Genomic DNA, 17,030 nt, shown 5'->3' with positions numbered 1-17,030 from the left:
GAAAGATCCAGATGTTATGGTTACGAAGCCAATTCCCAGGAAGCCTGATAAAATAATGACAGCAATAGAGGATAAACAGTTTTGGTCCAAGGGTGTGCCTTTTGATGCCATGGTTATGGCAGCAGCCACTAAGAAGGAACTCTTGGAAGAAAGTTGCTCTGTTCATCTCCCAATAAGGAGTCCTGAATGATGGACAAATTTGGTAAGTATGTTTATGCTTCAGTGACCTTCACCTTGAGGTCACTGAACTGTTTGGCACATTTCACAAGACTACAGAGGAACCTGATTAAGGCGCTATCAGACACCCACTTAGGATCGATTTATGAAGGGGTGAAAGCATAGGTCACCTCTCAGTTGGCTACTCAGCAAACAATATCCAATTCTTCCATGAGGCTAATTTCTAATGTAGCAGAAAGAACCTTAAGAGTAGTGGTTCAGGATGTTCCATTAGGAGACATGCCTAGATGCGCTTATGTGATTTTACAGAGCCCTTTAAGTCTTCGTTCATCAATGCTCCTTTTGACTGCACGTCTCTTTTTGACCCCAGGGTTAAAGATACATTGTCCAGGTGTGAGAAGGATGGAAAGACCCTTTCTGCCATAGACATATGTTTTTTCTCCCCTCAAAGGTCCTTTTCAAGGAACCATATAGGTGGTGGTGAAATGTGGTTCAAAAAAAATCACAAGAATCTGTTCAGGACACATGTGGAGGAAGGTTCCCCCAGAGTCAGAGAGGGAACTCAAACGATAGACACTGCCTTCATGGCAGAGCTGGCCTGCAGAACCAGTAGTCCAGAGAACTGGACAGTGCAGTGATGCAGCAGTAGCTTTGTTGCCTCACAGTAAGAGGTTCTCCAGTTCGATTTTTGGCTGGAGTGCCTTCTGTGCAGAGTCTGCGTGTTCTTCCTGCATTCATGTGGATTTCCTCCGGGTGCTCCAGTTTCCTCCTGTGTTTCAAAGGCATGCATCTGGAGCATTTCTCCTCGGGCCTCTGCTGAAAATTCGCTTCTTTCCAAGTTGGACTTTCCTGGTAAACAAACGTAAAATAAATTTAAGTAAATAAATATGGGTTTTTCAGCGCTCCTGAAAGGAAGCCTGATTGTCCCCCCCCCTGGAGGCAGTTGGGGGTTGTTTATCCCTGTATCAGAGAGCCTGGCTAGAAATAACAGCTACTTGGATGCAGAGAATCATTTCCAGAGGTTACATAATAACATTTTCCCTTTGTCTTCCCAATTCAAGAAAATTCCCCAACCTTTCACCCAGTCAGAGGGAACAAGCAGCAATTCAAACTCAAAAGCTGCTAGAAAAAAAGAGTCATCCAAGAAGTCCCCCAAGACCAGGTAGAATCTGGAACTTACTCAAGGTTCTTTTTAGTGCCAAAGAAGACAGGGGACTGGAGACCAGTTCTAGCTCTCACCATCTTAACCAAATCCTTTTGAAAGACCAAGTTCTGGATAGTCACGATTCAGTCCATTCTTCTATTTATGGAAAAGGACAATTGGATGTGCTCGTTAGATTTGCAGGGTGCATACTATCATATAAAGCTGATAAGGCCAGCCAGAAGGTTCTTATGCTTCTGGCTGGGAGCCGGTCACTAGCAGTTCAGGATTCTGACCTTTGGTCTCACCACAGCCCCCAGGGTGTTTACCAAATGTATGGCGGTAGTAGCAGTTCACTTGAAACTGCTGGGATATAAAGTGTTTCCATACTTAGAGGACTGGCTCATCTCTACCCGGACCAGGCATCAGCTCATTATGGCAAAAGAAAAAGTGATCTAGATATGTGCCCCACTAGGAATAACCATAAACTACAAAAATACTCATCTAGAACTTAGTCAAAGTTTAGAGTTTATAGTAGCACTGCTTGACACAAAATCAACTATAGCTTCATTTCCTCTCCCCAGAGCTCAGACAATAAGATTACAAGTGAAAAAATAGTTTGCAGTACCAGAATCTCAGCCTGCTTGGCCATTCAGGCTTTGGGATCAATGGTGGCAGCAATAACATTACTAACCTTAGCCAGATTTCATATGAGAATTCTTCAATGGATGCTGGCCTCACATACTTCATCTTCCTTTACCTGTTGTGGTACGAATCTCAGTCAGAACAAGTTCTGCAAGGCCGTTTATTCATCTTCTCCCAGCCCAAGGCAATTGTGAGCATGGATGATTCCCAGCTGTGTGTGGGGGGCATTACCTGGGAAAGACAGTCCAAGGCACATGGTCCCCCAAAGAGGCCAGTTGGCATGCCAGTGTCCTAGAGTTGAGAACAGTCCTTTTAGCATTGCAGGCTTTTCAGAATGCTCTCCTTTCAATAATGATTGTGATTCAGACAGACAACATCAGTGGTTTGGTACATCAGCATATAAGGAGGAACCCGATCTTATCCCCTGTGTTGAGAAACGCTCAGGGTTTGGCAATGGGCAATCACTTCCATCCACTTTCTTATAGCAATGCACATTCCAGGGAAGTCCAACGTGTTAGCAGACAAACTGAGCAAGTACATCCTACTACCTCACAAGTGGTCCTTCAATGGGAATGTGGCGGAATTTATTTTCCAACAGTGGGGCCAACCTTGCTGCGATCTCTTCGCATCTCCCCTGAACAGCAAGTTCAGCGACTACTTTGCCCTAATCCCCACATAGGGGAAATTACTGAGGGAAGCTGTTCTCTACAATTGGCTCCCTGGTCTGCTTTATGCTTATCCCCCAATTCCTTTGATCCCAAAGTTCCTACAGAGAGTTGCCAGGTTGAAGAGCAAAGTCATCATCAGTGCACCTTATTGGCCTCGACAGATTTGCTTCCCCTTCCTATAGTCTCATTTAATTCATCAACCCTGGATTCTGTATCTATCTCCAGATCTGCTTTTTCACCAGACAGGCATGACACATCTAGACCTCCCCAGTCTCAAGCTGACAGCTTGTTTTCTCCATTTCCAGTAATTGCCAGACAACCTATGTGCTTGTCACCGGTCTGCCAGATTTTGTTATCTTCCCTTCAACCATCTACAAGGAAACTTTAAACTGTAAATGGAAAAGATTTGTACACTGATCAGTTCAAAATCATGTGGAACCATTTTTCTGCCCATTTCATAGCATTCTTGAATTCTTGACACTTCTTTTTAATCAAGGAGAAAGTCTTTCAACAGGCAAAGTTCAGTTGGCAGCAATTTTCAATTTCCATATTGGATTTAATGGTTTCTCACTCGTGTGTCTTGATAGTATCTTTGTCTGGAGGGCCATAGAAGTAGTACATTGATTGCAGCGTCAAAGTTTGTACCCATGATCTCATTCAGATGTGGATATAGTGTCTGTCCCTCCCTTTCACTCTGTTTCTCTGTCTCTCTTTGCATGAATGATGAAGTAATGCTTCGTCTTCTGTTTTAACTGCATGAGTGCAATGTTTACCATCTCGTGTGTTTCTTTGTATAGTTTTTTTTCTGCCCCTGCTGTTTCTCGATCATCAGGCCTGTCCTTGCAAACTGACCCATTTGTTCCACATCACCAAGGTAAGAGTCGACTCTGACTCGGAGAAGCCATTGTTCAGACAGCCATTGGGGTCGTTCGAGCACCAGCTGTCCAATGGGCTGTCATGCTTGTCATCCCACACATATATACAAGGGACATTGCCAGCAAGTTGTTATGTCCCCTTCCCCGAAGCACAGGAACCAGTTTCCTCAGTCTCTGTCAGGGAGAATTGTACTTCTCTAGTGCTTCCTGTGCAGTTGCTATCCCCTCCGGGGAGAGGTGAACAAGCCTTGCCTCTTCACTCCTCTAGCTGAAGCAGCTATTCAAACCTAGGTCACAATTCCACTGCACTATGGAGCCAGGCTTATTTCTCTTTATAGTTTGGAGCAACTGCTGTCATCTGTATATCTTTGGGCTTGTGAAAGTAATAAGTTGCCATGGCTGTGTAACTAAATGTAGATGCAAAACTGTACCATTTTTCTTAAGGTTACAGACTGCTGATGCAGTGCTCTGCCTTCTTTCTGCAATGATGATGAAGTAGTCTTCTGCTTTATCTTCTCGTGTCTGCTCTATTATATTTGAAAACACCGCTGTCATTCTGTCTCATAATAGAAGTCGACAAGTCGACAGGTGTGTGGAAGCTGCACTTTGTCCTGTTTGCTTAGTTGTATTATGGCAGTCCTGCCCTAGACTTGTACTAATTAGCCATCCATAGAATGCAGAAGTGATGTTGTGATCACTTTTCTAGCTTTTAGATTTTACCATCATGCCATTGCTCCATGCAGTTTTGTTGCTTCAGTATTGTCAACTAGTCTGTCTCTGGAGTTTTCTTTGTTGTCTGGCTGAATGATGTGGTAATAGTCTATCATGTGTTCAGCTGTTTTAATGTAGTGCTGCCCTGTACAGGGCTTGGATTAGTACTACTACTATCTGTGACTGTCTTTTTTTGAGGATATGTAAGTGATCCTGTGCTGTATCTGTGTTAAGCTATACTGGTGTGGTGCTATTGCTACTGCTACTCCAGTCTCCTTTCTTAGAATCGTAAGATCATGGGATCAAAGAAACTTCAAGACAACTAACTCTGAAGACCATATGTGCCTTTCTAAATTTGAGCCTCATGATATACCCCTCAGCTTTAAAAGGGGAAAACACTTCCCATTTCAAAACATTGAACTCAACTTAGAAAGATTTCCTCTGTTCCAAAAATATTCAAAGGTGAGGGAATTATTGATACAAGTGCCGAGATCCCTAACTACCATGTCCATGTAGAATGGGGTACTGGCTATGCTGCAAGTTGTAAAAGAGGTATTTCCCAGAGGTGGCATTCCTGCACTTTTTTGCATTTAGTTTGAGTTCTTTCTTTGCACATTAATTTATAAGGATTGGTTGTTGCTGAAGGACTTCTGTGTCAGTGGGGGAAAGGATGATGACACCCATCTTGCTGGCTTTGGCAGATCTGGGCAGCTATAGGTCATTGTTTGTGGTAAGGAGTTCAGAAGCATATGTGCCAAAATGGAGGGGCCCTAGTGCTAAGCCCAGTGGTACACCACTGATTACTTTCTCACTTTGTGAAGTGGCATCTTCCACCTTAGTTGACTTCTGTTCTTCAGCCAGTTTGTAATCCATCTTGCCATGTAAGGGTCTACCTTTAGCTCTTTTAGCTTGTGTACAATGCCAGCATGAGGTACAGAATTGAAGGCCTTGAACAAATCCACACATGCTCTGTAGACTGGGTGGCCACTGTCCACTGGATGGAATTAGTAATCTCATTGTTTGCCTGTCTGTCTGTGGTTGTGTACTGTATTGTTGGGGACTCTAATTTTCCATTTTTCCAGAAAAGTGCTGGTAAATCCCAAATCTGGACTGTCTGAGTATTGGAAAAATTAAATTTTTTTGTGGAATTTGGCATTTTAGACTGGAACACTCAATTCACCACAACCAGTATTTCTTTTCATATTCGCTGTTTACAATACTGGCAGCTTACTTTATTCAGTGTTCTGTAGAGTGAGTCTGCTTTAATTTTTCTCACATTGTGTGTGTGTGTGTGTGTGTGTGTGTGTGTATATATATATATATATATATATATATATATATATATATATAGATAGATATTTTTTTTTTCTTCACGAGAAAATTATAAAGTCACAGTAAATACCAGATGGTAAAATTTGAAAATTACACTTAAAATCATGGGTATAATTCTTGGATTCGATTCTATCTCATGAAAACAGAATTTCATTTTTGGAGTCCTTTGAATCAGTATTGTTTTTGTTTCCCCATCAGCTCTCTGGGTGGAAGGCGAGCGGATTGTGGAATTTAAAAATATGAATTTTACTTGCTGTCCTCCTTGTTGTGGAAGCTGCATTTTAGGAGTAACCTGCTGCATCTTCGTGTTTGTGTACTGGTGCAGTTTTATCCTCTTTCTCATTATTGAGTGTCTGATAGAACCAGCATTTACCTTTGTCTGTGTTTAGGTAATAGGATATTGAATATCTACCTTTATTGAGGTACTTTATCCCTCATTATTTGGCTGTCAGTGTGATTTTAGTATTTCATCTCTCTGCTGGTGTAGGGGAGGAATTTGCTTTCTTGTTTTTGTACAGTTATATTGGTTTAGAATTATTCCCTTATTTCCTTTCTTTCTCTTGCTTCCCTTTGGGAGTGAAGTAAGTACATTGTCTTGTCTTTTTAGATGTACATCTGTAGTACTGTTTACTTATTTCACTGAAGGGTGTGGAAACAGTTCTCTCATCTCTTTCTAAGGGAAGGTTTAGTAGATCTTCATTTATACTGGGGTATCTGCTATCATCTGATTGCCACACAGAGTAAAGGCAAATGAGACAACAGTTCATGGGTTCAAAGATTCATATTTATGTACTAGCCTAACCACACAACCCAAACTAATTGCATCCTTTGGTAACATGTATCATAACTGGGAGTGTGTGTTTGGAGGGGTGTGCTTGTTAGGAGAGGTATGTTAGTTAGAAGGGTGATAAAAAGTTATGTGGGGGGGTTGTGAGTTAGGGAATGTTTACTGTCGGCTTCTGTCTAAAAAAGACTTTGGGGCCAGCCTGGTGATGAATTTATGGTTATCCATCCAATGTTAGTTAGGGAATGTTTACTGTCAGTCTTTGTCTGTAAGAGATATAGGGGCCAGCCCAGGGATAAATCTCTGATTTCCCATCCAGTGGTCAAGGTTATGTTTGAATAGGGTTAAGGATGGATTTTGCTGTACATGGATGGGGAGCCTATTCCAGTACATGGGGATCCTTTGAGTCACATATCAGTGTCAAAAAGCAAAGTTCAGGTCCCTGTATCTACTGTATCTGCTGCTGCTTGTTTTGCGGGCATGCAAAAGCTCTATCAGGGCTGGAGCAAAGGGTGCTTTATATGCCAAGCACAGAAAGCCTCTCAACAACCTGTAGGAGACTGAGCACAGAGACATGGTCTTAAGGAGATCTGTATAGGGCAGTGTGTTAATACCTTGGATAATCTTAGTGAGGAACCTCTGTGGGCATTCCAACTGTTGCATATGTCTAGTCAGGTACATGCCAAAGGGGGCATTGTATTCAATGATGGGTCTGATAAGGGATGAGTAGACTGGTACTATAAGTTCTTTGGACATGGATACCATACCCTAACTTATAAGTTAGGTGACATAGAATGATTTTCTTACTACTTTGGCTACATGTTAGTCATAGGCCAAATTATTGTCTACATGTGTTCCAGGATCTCTAACTACCGGGTCAACTGTTAAGGCTGTCTTATCAATGGAGTAATTTGTCAATGTAGTAATTTGCCTGGATAGATATTTTCTACAAAGGCACTATAATGTACTTCTTTGCATTGAGTTTTAATATGTAGCTTTGGTACCAGTCATGCATCTGTGTTAGACCCTATTGCAGGATGTTAATGTCATGGAGAGAATTTATAATAGCTCCCAATTTGCAGTTGACAGTGAACTTGGTGAGCTAGAGGCCTTTGATATTAGCCTTGACCTCTGAGAATTAGAAGCCAAACAGGAGTGGGCCCACCATTGAGCCCTGTGGTACTCCACAGGTGACTTGTGTCTTGGTGGAGTTGATCTCACCAATCCTGACTTCTTGGGTCCCATCTGTGAGTCAGCTAACAATCCAGCAAGATGTCTAGGGTTTTATGCCGAGTTCAGTGATTATGTCCAGAAAATCTGAGCCAAGTCTAGGTAGGTGATATGCACCATTTTCCCTTCATCCATTTTGGTTACCATCTCAGAAGAAGTCTGTCAGGTTAAGTAGGCATGACCTTCCTTTGACAAAACCAGACTGTGATGGGTCCAGTGCCTCTAGGTTGTCAATGTCTTTGTTGATCATTTTCATGATAATTTGCTCCATGGCTTCACATATTAGATTGGTCGGAATAATGGGTCTGTAATTTACAGGATCAGTTGATGGTCCACCCTTTTGAAGGGGGATAACTGTTGCCATCCCCCATTCGCTTGGTACGTAGCTTATTTTGAGGCTGTAGCTGAAAAGTGATTCAAGTGGTCCTGACAGGTCATGTTTCAGACTATTTAGGAGGAAACATGGAATGTTGTTGGGCCCCACTAAGACTGTGTTTTTAGCCATAGTGAGCACTGCTGTGACCGTCTCCCTCCTGTTAGTTGGGGGAGGGTTATGCTAGTAGGGATTTCAAAAGGAGTGGCAGGGGGGAGTGGGGATAAAGTCTGAGCTGAATTTGTCGGCCAGCAGATTCCTTATGTCACTGTGCTCATTGAAGGTGGTACCATTTACTACCAGTTCTGCACACTGTTGCATGTTACCTTCAAGGTTTCCGACATAGCTCTAGAAGGCCTTGTAGTTGTCTTTAGCCTGAGAAGCTATCTTGACCTTGTAATTTGCCTTGTTGGATTTGATTAGTCCTCTTAGTTTCCTGTTTAGTTTTTTTAGAGTGCTGTTGTCATTATGAGAGTTGCTGTTTCTGACTTTGGCCATGACTTTTTTCCTTTTGTTATATATACCCTATTACGATTAGGATTCCACCAGTGTGGTTTGTTTTTGGGGTTTGTTTTGAGCTTACTTCTGTTAGGTACAGCAGCCTGTATGCAGCCATTTACATGTTTGGCCAGTTTTTCTGGGAATAGTTCTGCATAAGCTATTGTAAACTGTGGGCAGGATGCAACATTGCATTTTGACAAACTGTTGCTTAACAGGATGTAGTTTGCTTTAGAATTGTTTCTGTTTGTAATGGGTTTTTCTGGGGTTTCCTAGTTGATTTGCATTTGAGTGAGACAGCTTTGTGATCCAGCCTCACCAGTGAGGACATGATCAGGGTGGGGTTTGAGCACTGTCCCATATTGGCGAGAAGAAGGTCCTGTATCAAGGACATTTGTGTTAATAAAGTCCAGGAAATGTTGTGCCTGCAAGTTGGTGGCTGTTTTATGTTTCCTATTTAATAGAATCTGTCACTGCTTTAGAAATCTGCAAGAAAGACCCACCTAAGCTAGTGTCTTCACTATGAAATACGGTATATATGTAAATGATCCCTTAAGAGCAAACAAGGTGGCTTCTGAATGCCAGTGACTTTCTACTTTTTAAGGACATACCAGTGTTTCAGCTACATGGCTTCTGATTGCCAATGCCTTTTTACTGCTTACATCTTTAATAAGTGTGGTCAGGCCAATAAAGCAAATTCAGTCATCTAATTTAAGTTTGAATGTTTCACGTTGGATAATATTTAGTGGAACCTTGTTCCATAGGCAAGGGAGATGCTGGATAACAAATTTATTGGTGAACAATCAGCCCTTGTTGATATTTTGCCCTAGAACTAGGATCTTTAGAATGAGTATTTAACTGAGAAGCTTTTCTTTAAAAAGGAAAAGAGAAATCAGGGTTTGACACAACATAGAATACAAGGCACAAATCACTAGACATGAGGCTGTAAGCCAATAAGGCAAGGATAGGGTGTTTATCTTAATAGGAACAATTATTTAAACCTTGGATTGTTTTGTTTAAAAAAATGTTTTTTTTTTTATTTGGGAGAGTTGTTTAGAAGAATACATGCCTAATGGAGCATTTTATTATATGATGGGGCAAATGAGGACAAATTAAAGAAGTATTAGAACAGAGTAGAATCTGAATTAGAACCTAGGACAGTTGTGATTAGAGAAATAAAAGAATTTTCTGACAGCATTGGAGATATACTGATTTTAGGACAGCTCACTGTGTATGTAAATTTCTAATCCTGGATCATGGTACCAGTCTTTAGCTGAATTCCATTTATGTGGTACTGTAGATGAGTACTGCTTTTTTTACCAAAGCAAGGTGACTCTGCTGTATTTCTTTGCATTTAGGTTGAGACTGTAATTAGAGCACCACTTTTATTGTGGTACTGCAGATGAGTACTGTTTTTTTTTTTTTTTTTTTTTTTTTTACCAAAGCAAGGTGACTATGCTACATTTCATTGCATTTAGGTTGGGACTATAATTGAGAGTGCTAGTTTTATTGTGATCAGGGGCTTGCTGGAATATTAGTGGATCTGAAGAGAAGTTTAGGACAGTTCCTAGTTTGCAGTTATCTGCAAATGCAATTAGTCAAAGGTCATTAGGTTTTGCTTCTACTTCAGAGAAATAGACGACAAGGACAAAATCTTGAAGGACGCCATTTGGACAGTGTACGTTTTGGAAAGGGTACCATTTATCATGATCAGTTGTGATCTGTTTCATAGCCAGTTATCAGTCTATATTGTGTTCCGTGTTATAGCCAGTTAGCAATCCATCAAACTACAATGAGATTAATTTTTAATTAGTTTAGTTTACCTTTTTGTCAGAGTAGGAAATTGTATCACATGCTTTGGCTAAGTCTTTCTAGATAAATAGTGTGGACAGGAAGCCCTTTATCTAGGCCTTTGTTGACGTATATGAAGAAGCTAATAAGATTTAAGAAGTCTTGGATCTACTGTTGATGTAGACAAGCTGCTAAGGATCAACAGTCTTCAGATCTTATAGTGATTACTTCTACAGTAATTTCTATGGCTTTATAGATTAGATTAGTGAGACTGATGGGCCTGTAGTTTCCTGGATCAGTAGAGAGGGGCTTCTTTTACAGAGGGAGACAACCATGGCATTTCTGCATTCTTCAGGCACATATGGAGAGTCTTTAATTGATGGTGTTTAGGAGAGGTTTGACTAGAGGATGCCATGAGCTTAACATTAAGCAAATGGGTATGTTGTCTGGCTCCACAGAGGTGTTATTTATTTTTTTGTTTCGGAGTGTGGTTAAAACTTGGTCAGTATTGATAATGGAAAGTTTGGCCTGAGCTGTTATGGTAGGATCAAAGATATAATAGGTGGAATGAAAAATTAGCTGAATTTATTATCCAGAATATTATCAGTATAATCTGGGTTAAAATTTACAGGTATTTTGTGTTTGTAATACCATAACGGGAATGGACCTCATTTGTAAGTTAGGGTATGATTAGAGTTCATGAAATCAGTATTGTTTCAATCTTTGATGTTAGCCAAGAATGCTCTTTCTCAGCACTGCAATGTGCCCAGAATTGTCTCCTTCTGTAATTTATACTAGGTTACATATATTGGTAGCATACTTGGGTTTACTTTATTTACGCAAAAGCGTAAAACCGTGAATACATATGGATCAAACCATATGCATTGAAAGTGCAAGCCGTCAAAAACTGTAAACAGAAATCTCTGTAGGTGGAGATTTACATTTACTTCAATGTAGTGCGATCTCGGAGTTGGTATATTTAAGTAGCGGGGTGTGGGGGGTGCAGGGGGGCTTGCCCCCCTGCCTACATCTTTTTTTTTGGTGTATTTTTTTCTTTATTAACTTTTGAACGTTTAAGAGTTCGATGTATATGTGTTGATCTTTATGCATTCGAACTTTTGAACGTTCGAGTTAATAAAGTAGACCCGCATATTTAAGTATGATTGTAAATTCCACAATGCTGTCATTGTTGCTTGCAAATCCTGGTATTTTATGACTTTGTGTCTCTCTGTACATACGACACTGTAATTACCAAGTATACCTATTTCAGTGATCAATGCTATTTTTGTCTTCTTTTCGTGGGCTACTGTAGCTGATCTTCTCGCATCTGTTTTTTGAACTGTTGGTAATGGGTAATCCTACGTGATATATATTTCATTATTCTCCATAATGTTTAGTAGTTTGTTTCCATTGTTTCTCAGCTACTTCTATATTGTAATGTTTACACAATCCCTCATGCAACCGTCTTGCCACAATATTGTGCCTTTCATTATACAGACCCTCTACCATGAGTGTGTCACACCCAGCAACAAGATGTGTGACTGTTTTCCAGTTCTGTTTTACAGGAAAAAAAAAACAGAAAAAGATGTATTTGTCTGTTTCTCCCACATGTTCTATGGACTTTGTAAACCAAGATGTAAGTAGCCCAGTATCTTGGGCTGCCAATACTAGCCTTTCATATTTTGGTTTCAGTTCACTCCCTTAACAATTCCTGTGTGAAATCGTGGTCAACAGGAGCTTGTTCCAGGAAATATTTGTACTTGCCACTGTATTTGTGGATTTTCCAAAATTCTGTTTGTCTGATGCTTTTCCTTATATCCTTTCTTTATTTCTGTGGCATATTCAATTGCTGTCTTATTTTTGTGTATTTCTTGTTTGATTTCCATTCCTGCTTGATACCAAAATGCTTTTGCTAAAGTATGCAAAGATGTTATCTTAGACTTCTTCTCCTTGTGTTTTAAAATGTTCAGTATGTTAGGATCTATTGAGGTTAGAAGATAGGTATGCAGTATTGCATATTATCTTGGTATGCACTGATTTTTCTGTATGCCATTTGATAAACATGAGGCATTTTTCTTGTTCTCTTGTCCAGTTGGTCCACTACTTTTTAGGGCCAGTCAGTCACTTCAAAACTGCCAATTAGAATGCAAAGAGCAAATTGTTTTATAGCTTGAATTTCATTCCTAGATGTCATGGTAGTTTTCAATGTTAGTTTTAGTCTTCTGAAAAAATCCTTGCTGAGCTTTACTCTAATTTGGTCAAGTATTATTGCCAACCTTTTGTCTTTTCCTACATGTTTATACAGTCCCTCCTTCTCAAAATCCTTTGTATTCCATCCCTGTCTCAGGTTGATATTTTCTTGGTGCTTCAGCTTTCCTTTTTTAAATGTTGCTTTTGTACACTTGTCATGACCAAATGTCATTATTCTATCATCTGAGAAAGTTTTATTATTTATAGTTGTGCTTTCAATGTCATCTGATGAACTTTGCAGTTTTAAGTCATCCACAAAAAGTAAATAAGAAGTAAGGTCTGTTTCTGGGAGCCAAATGCTAGCCATAGTGTAATCTGTTAAGTAAGCAGCTTAATGAGTTAAGTTCAACAGAAAACAGGAGCAGTAACAAAGAAGCACCCTGAAATATTTATTTATTTACTTGTCTTTGTTTACTGGGAAAGTCCAACTGGGTAATACCCATTTTCAGCAGAGGCCCAGGGAGAAAAGTTCCATTTATTTACATTGCATTATAAGTTCCGGTCAAACACAGAATAGTTACCTTTCTCTTTACACTTATGCACAAACAAAAGTTACATTTATACATTCTAAGATTTTACAGAGGTAGAAGTTGCTAAAGAGAGAACACACATGCAGCTTAGTGCATTGTACAGGCAGCAGTTATGTATCAAAATTGTTTTGTCATTTTAGTAAGAGGTTGAGAATATTATGTTTAAGGAGAGTATCTGGAGAGCATCGTACATTGAACAAGTTTTAACCTTATGATGAGCATGTACAGGACAAGGTTTGGTTAAGATGTTGATTAAAGAGTGGTTTAAAACTACTGAGTTTGTTGGAGAGTTTTATTTACGTGGGGATACTATTCCAGACTTTAGCAACACATTGGGAGTAGATTGAATCTCCTGCAACGTTATTTGACTTATTTGTGTATAATAAGTAGTAAGAATTTGTTACTGTTACTGACGTCCCCTGCTGGACAGTTGGGTAGCAATAAGTTTTGTAGTGCAGGGCATTTTTCTGGATGATGAATGAGTTTGTGTGCTGTATTTAGTTGTGATTATGTTAGACGGTTGGGCAGTTCAGGAGAGTTTAATTGCTTTAGCCTAGACAACGGTGGGTCCTATGAGGGAGACTGGGGGCAAATTTAGCTGTTCTTTTGTAGCAGGAGGCAAGTTTCTTTCATAGGTTCATAGGTGTTTACTAGGCTAACAAGAACAAGGGCCTTTTTTAAGCCTAGTCATGCATCCCAAATCTCTGACAAGTTCTGGTACCTTTGATAAGTGTAAGTAGGGGCTTGGGAGATTAAACATTTACAAGCAGGGGCCTGGGAGATGAAACATTTGCAGGTTGCTTGTGTCCATTAGAGACATAGGTGCCAAACCAGGGATGAATTTCCTGTTCCCCATCCAGTTCTCCAAGTTGCACTTGAATTGTGTTAGGGAGGAACTCTGCTTCACATGAATGGGGAGCCTGTTCCAGAGAACGGGTAGTCTCTCCAGGAGGTCCTATTTATATCACATACAAGGTTTAAGTCTTTAGAACAGGTAATTCTGGTGTTGCTTGTTTTGCTGATATGCAGGAAATCCATCAGAGTGGGGTCTAACAATGCCGTGTATGCCAAGCATAGATCTGCCCTCAACAGCCTGTAGGAGACAGAATACAGGAGTAGGGCCTTGAGGCGATCTGCATAGGACATTTTGCTTACACCCTATATTCTTTTAGTGAGGAACCTCTGGGGACATTCCGTCTGTTGGATATGCCTGGTTAGGTACATACCAAAGGGGGCATTATACTCAATGATAGGTCTGATGAATGCAGAATACAGTAGAACAATGACTTCCTTGGATCTAGATGCCATACCTGTGTTTATAAGTTGTGCAACATAGAATGATTTTCTCACTATTGTAGACATGTGATGGTCAGAGGCTAGATTACTGTCTATGTGTGTCCCTAAGTCCCTGAATACCGGGTCAGTTCTAAAGGGTGTGTTTTCAATGTGATAGTTAACAAGGGTGGATGACTTCTGGAAGGATACCGTTTTGCATTTCTTGGCATTTAGTTCTAGTCCATGGCTCTGACACTAGTTATTTGTCTGTGTCAACCCTTCCTGGAGAACATGTGTGTTGGTGTGAGATTTAATGACAGCTCCTAATTTGCAGTCATCTGCAAATTTAGTCAACCAGAGACCACTGACATTGGCCTTGACTTCAGAGAAGTAAAAGCCAAAAAGGAGCTGTCCAAGGACCGATTTGTGACTGGCCTCTTTGTAGAGGTGGATTACCTGATTCTAACTTCCTGGGTCCTGTCTGTGAGCCAGTTGGCTATACACCAGGTGGCATGCGAGTTTTTAATTAACCTCTTGAGTTTGTCAATAATGCCCGAGCGGGGTATTGTGCTAAATGCCATGGCCAAGACAAGGTAGGGAGTATAAACTGTTTTGCCCTCATCCATTGTGTTGATGACCTTCATAAAGAAGTCTACCAGGTTTAGTAGCCATTACTTGCCCTTAATGAAACGAGACTGCATTGGGTGCAGTATCTAGAGGTTTACTATATCATTATTGATCATTTCCATGATAATTCTTTCCATGGCTTTGCACATAAAATGAGTGAGACTTATGGGTCTGTAGTTTCTAGGGTCTGTAGATGGTGCATCTTTGTGGAGAGGGATGACCGTTGTTGTTCTCCGTTCATGAAGCATGAAGCCTGTTTGGAGGCTATAGTTAAATAGCATTTCCGGAGGGCCTGGTAGGTCATGTTTCATGTTATTTCTTTAAGTATTGTATAGTTTGTTAGGCTAGGACTGGCGTATAAGAGAGTTGTCAGTAAGAAGTTGGCTAGAGTTTTTCATGCAGTATCTGTAAGGAATCCATTGATTCTATAAAGGAAGCCTAGTTTCTGGTGTGTAGATTTAATGGTATGCAGTATATAGTGGTCATATTTGACATTCTCATCTATTATGCCTAGAAGTTATCTGCAAGTTACACTTTCAATGACTATTATTTGCTGGCTTTATGGTAAAAGATTGATTTTGATTTTGGCAACTTTTGAGGTGAAAAGCATTAACTTTGTTTTCTTGGAGTTGAGTAGGTGGTTTGATTTTTTGAGCCAGCCTCTGAAATTTTATCCGTGGGATAATAATTTCCCCTTTGTGATGGCTCAGTTGCAAAGTGGTTTGCTACTATTTCAAGGACATTGTAATATACTTGATCAATGTAGGGTGTTTCTTATATACCTGTAAACATTCCTTTACCCATGAATGTGGGATGCTGTCATATGTTTTTTTGTAGTCTATCCATGGCATATTTAGATTTTTATGGTTTTGTTTAGCAAAGTGATCCTTTGTTCCATATGACTTTCTTTTATTACCTTTCTGTACTATTGCCATAATTGATTTTCTTCTAAATGACTATAAACTCTGAGTGCATCAATTCCAATGTATAATTTCTTTATTGTCTGAAGGCAGTTTATTGATCTGAAGTTCTTAGTATAACATACAAGTTCCTTTTAAGGAGGAGTATCGTTTTAGCTGTTGGTAACCGGGTTGGAGTCTGTCCAGGATGTGCATATAAGTAGTATTTGCTCAGGGCTAAATCTGTGTGTAAAGATGTTAATACCTTTAACCAGAAATTAGGTACTGCATATGGGCTTGGAGTTTTCCAGTTAGGTGCTTTTCTTAATTTTGTCTTAATTTCTTGGCAGTTTGGGTAATACTATGTACAGTGATTTTAGAGCTATTATTGCAGCTTTTACAAAGACCTTTTGGTTTTTGGTTGTCCTTAGTTTTGGTTGTTGTCTTATGCTCATGGGTAGCCTTAGCACTTTTCATAGTACTCTTGAGTTCCTTGGTTTACATTTTGTTTTATGAGCTGGAGGAGACAAAATGTGTCAAATGTACATTCAAGAAAATGCCAGAAATATTTATTTCTTTATTTATTGTTTCTTTTTTGTCCATGTGCCTGCAGACTAAAAGGTCTCCAAGGGGTCATCATCCAGGCTGCCTTGAGGGTGCTTTCTGCTTCCAACAGCATCCCAGCAATGACAGTATTTGTAGTTGCATAAACCTAACCCCTGCCTAAGCTGGTGACATGATCACTTGCATCACTATAAGGACCATCTGCATCCTCTCATTTCATGCATGCTGCTCCCTGAATGCGTTGGAAGGGACCAGCTATCATTGACATGGGTGACCATACCCACATCCTACTACTCCACCCCCAACACACACACACACACACACACACACACACACACACACACACACACACACACACACGCACACACACACACCAGCTGATAAGCTTCCTTTTGTCATTGAAATGGAGCTGTGGTGCAAACCAGGCAAGAACCACTGTCCCTTACCCCGGAATGGGCACATGCATCATCCCTGCGTGTGCCTTTAGGTGCTATAGGTGCTAATTGTACTCAGGTCGTCTGCGGTTTAGTCAGAGATTTAGCCATGCATGTCACAAATACAGGCACTAGAAATTTTTATTTTAGGGGACACAAAGAAGTTGTACACAGGTGTCTTAAATCTGTAATACCTCCCTATCCTAAAGTGAGAGCTACAGTAGTT

At 40.2% G+C, this 17,030-nt stretch overlaps 1 protein-coding gene across 2 annotated transcripts in view; it reads left to right on the top strand.

Moving 5' to 3' along the window:
• The window catches only part of SYNGAP1 (synaptic Ras GTPase activating protein 1), a 2,730,366-nt gene that overhangs the window by 827,409 nt on the left and 1,885,927 nt on the right, over positions 1–17,030 (top strand). The window lies entirely within an intron of this gene.

This window comes from Protopterus annectens, chromosome 9.part0 (assembly GCF_019279795.1).
Source record: "Protopterus annectens isolate FY-2018-M chromosome 9.part0, PAN1.0, whole genome shotgun sequence".
NCBI classification, from domain to species: domain Eukaryota; kingdom Metazoa; phylum Chordata; order Ceratodontiformes; family Protopteridae; genus Protopterus; species Protopterus annectens.
This window is presented reverse-complemented; position numbering and strand designations above follow the sequence as displayed.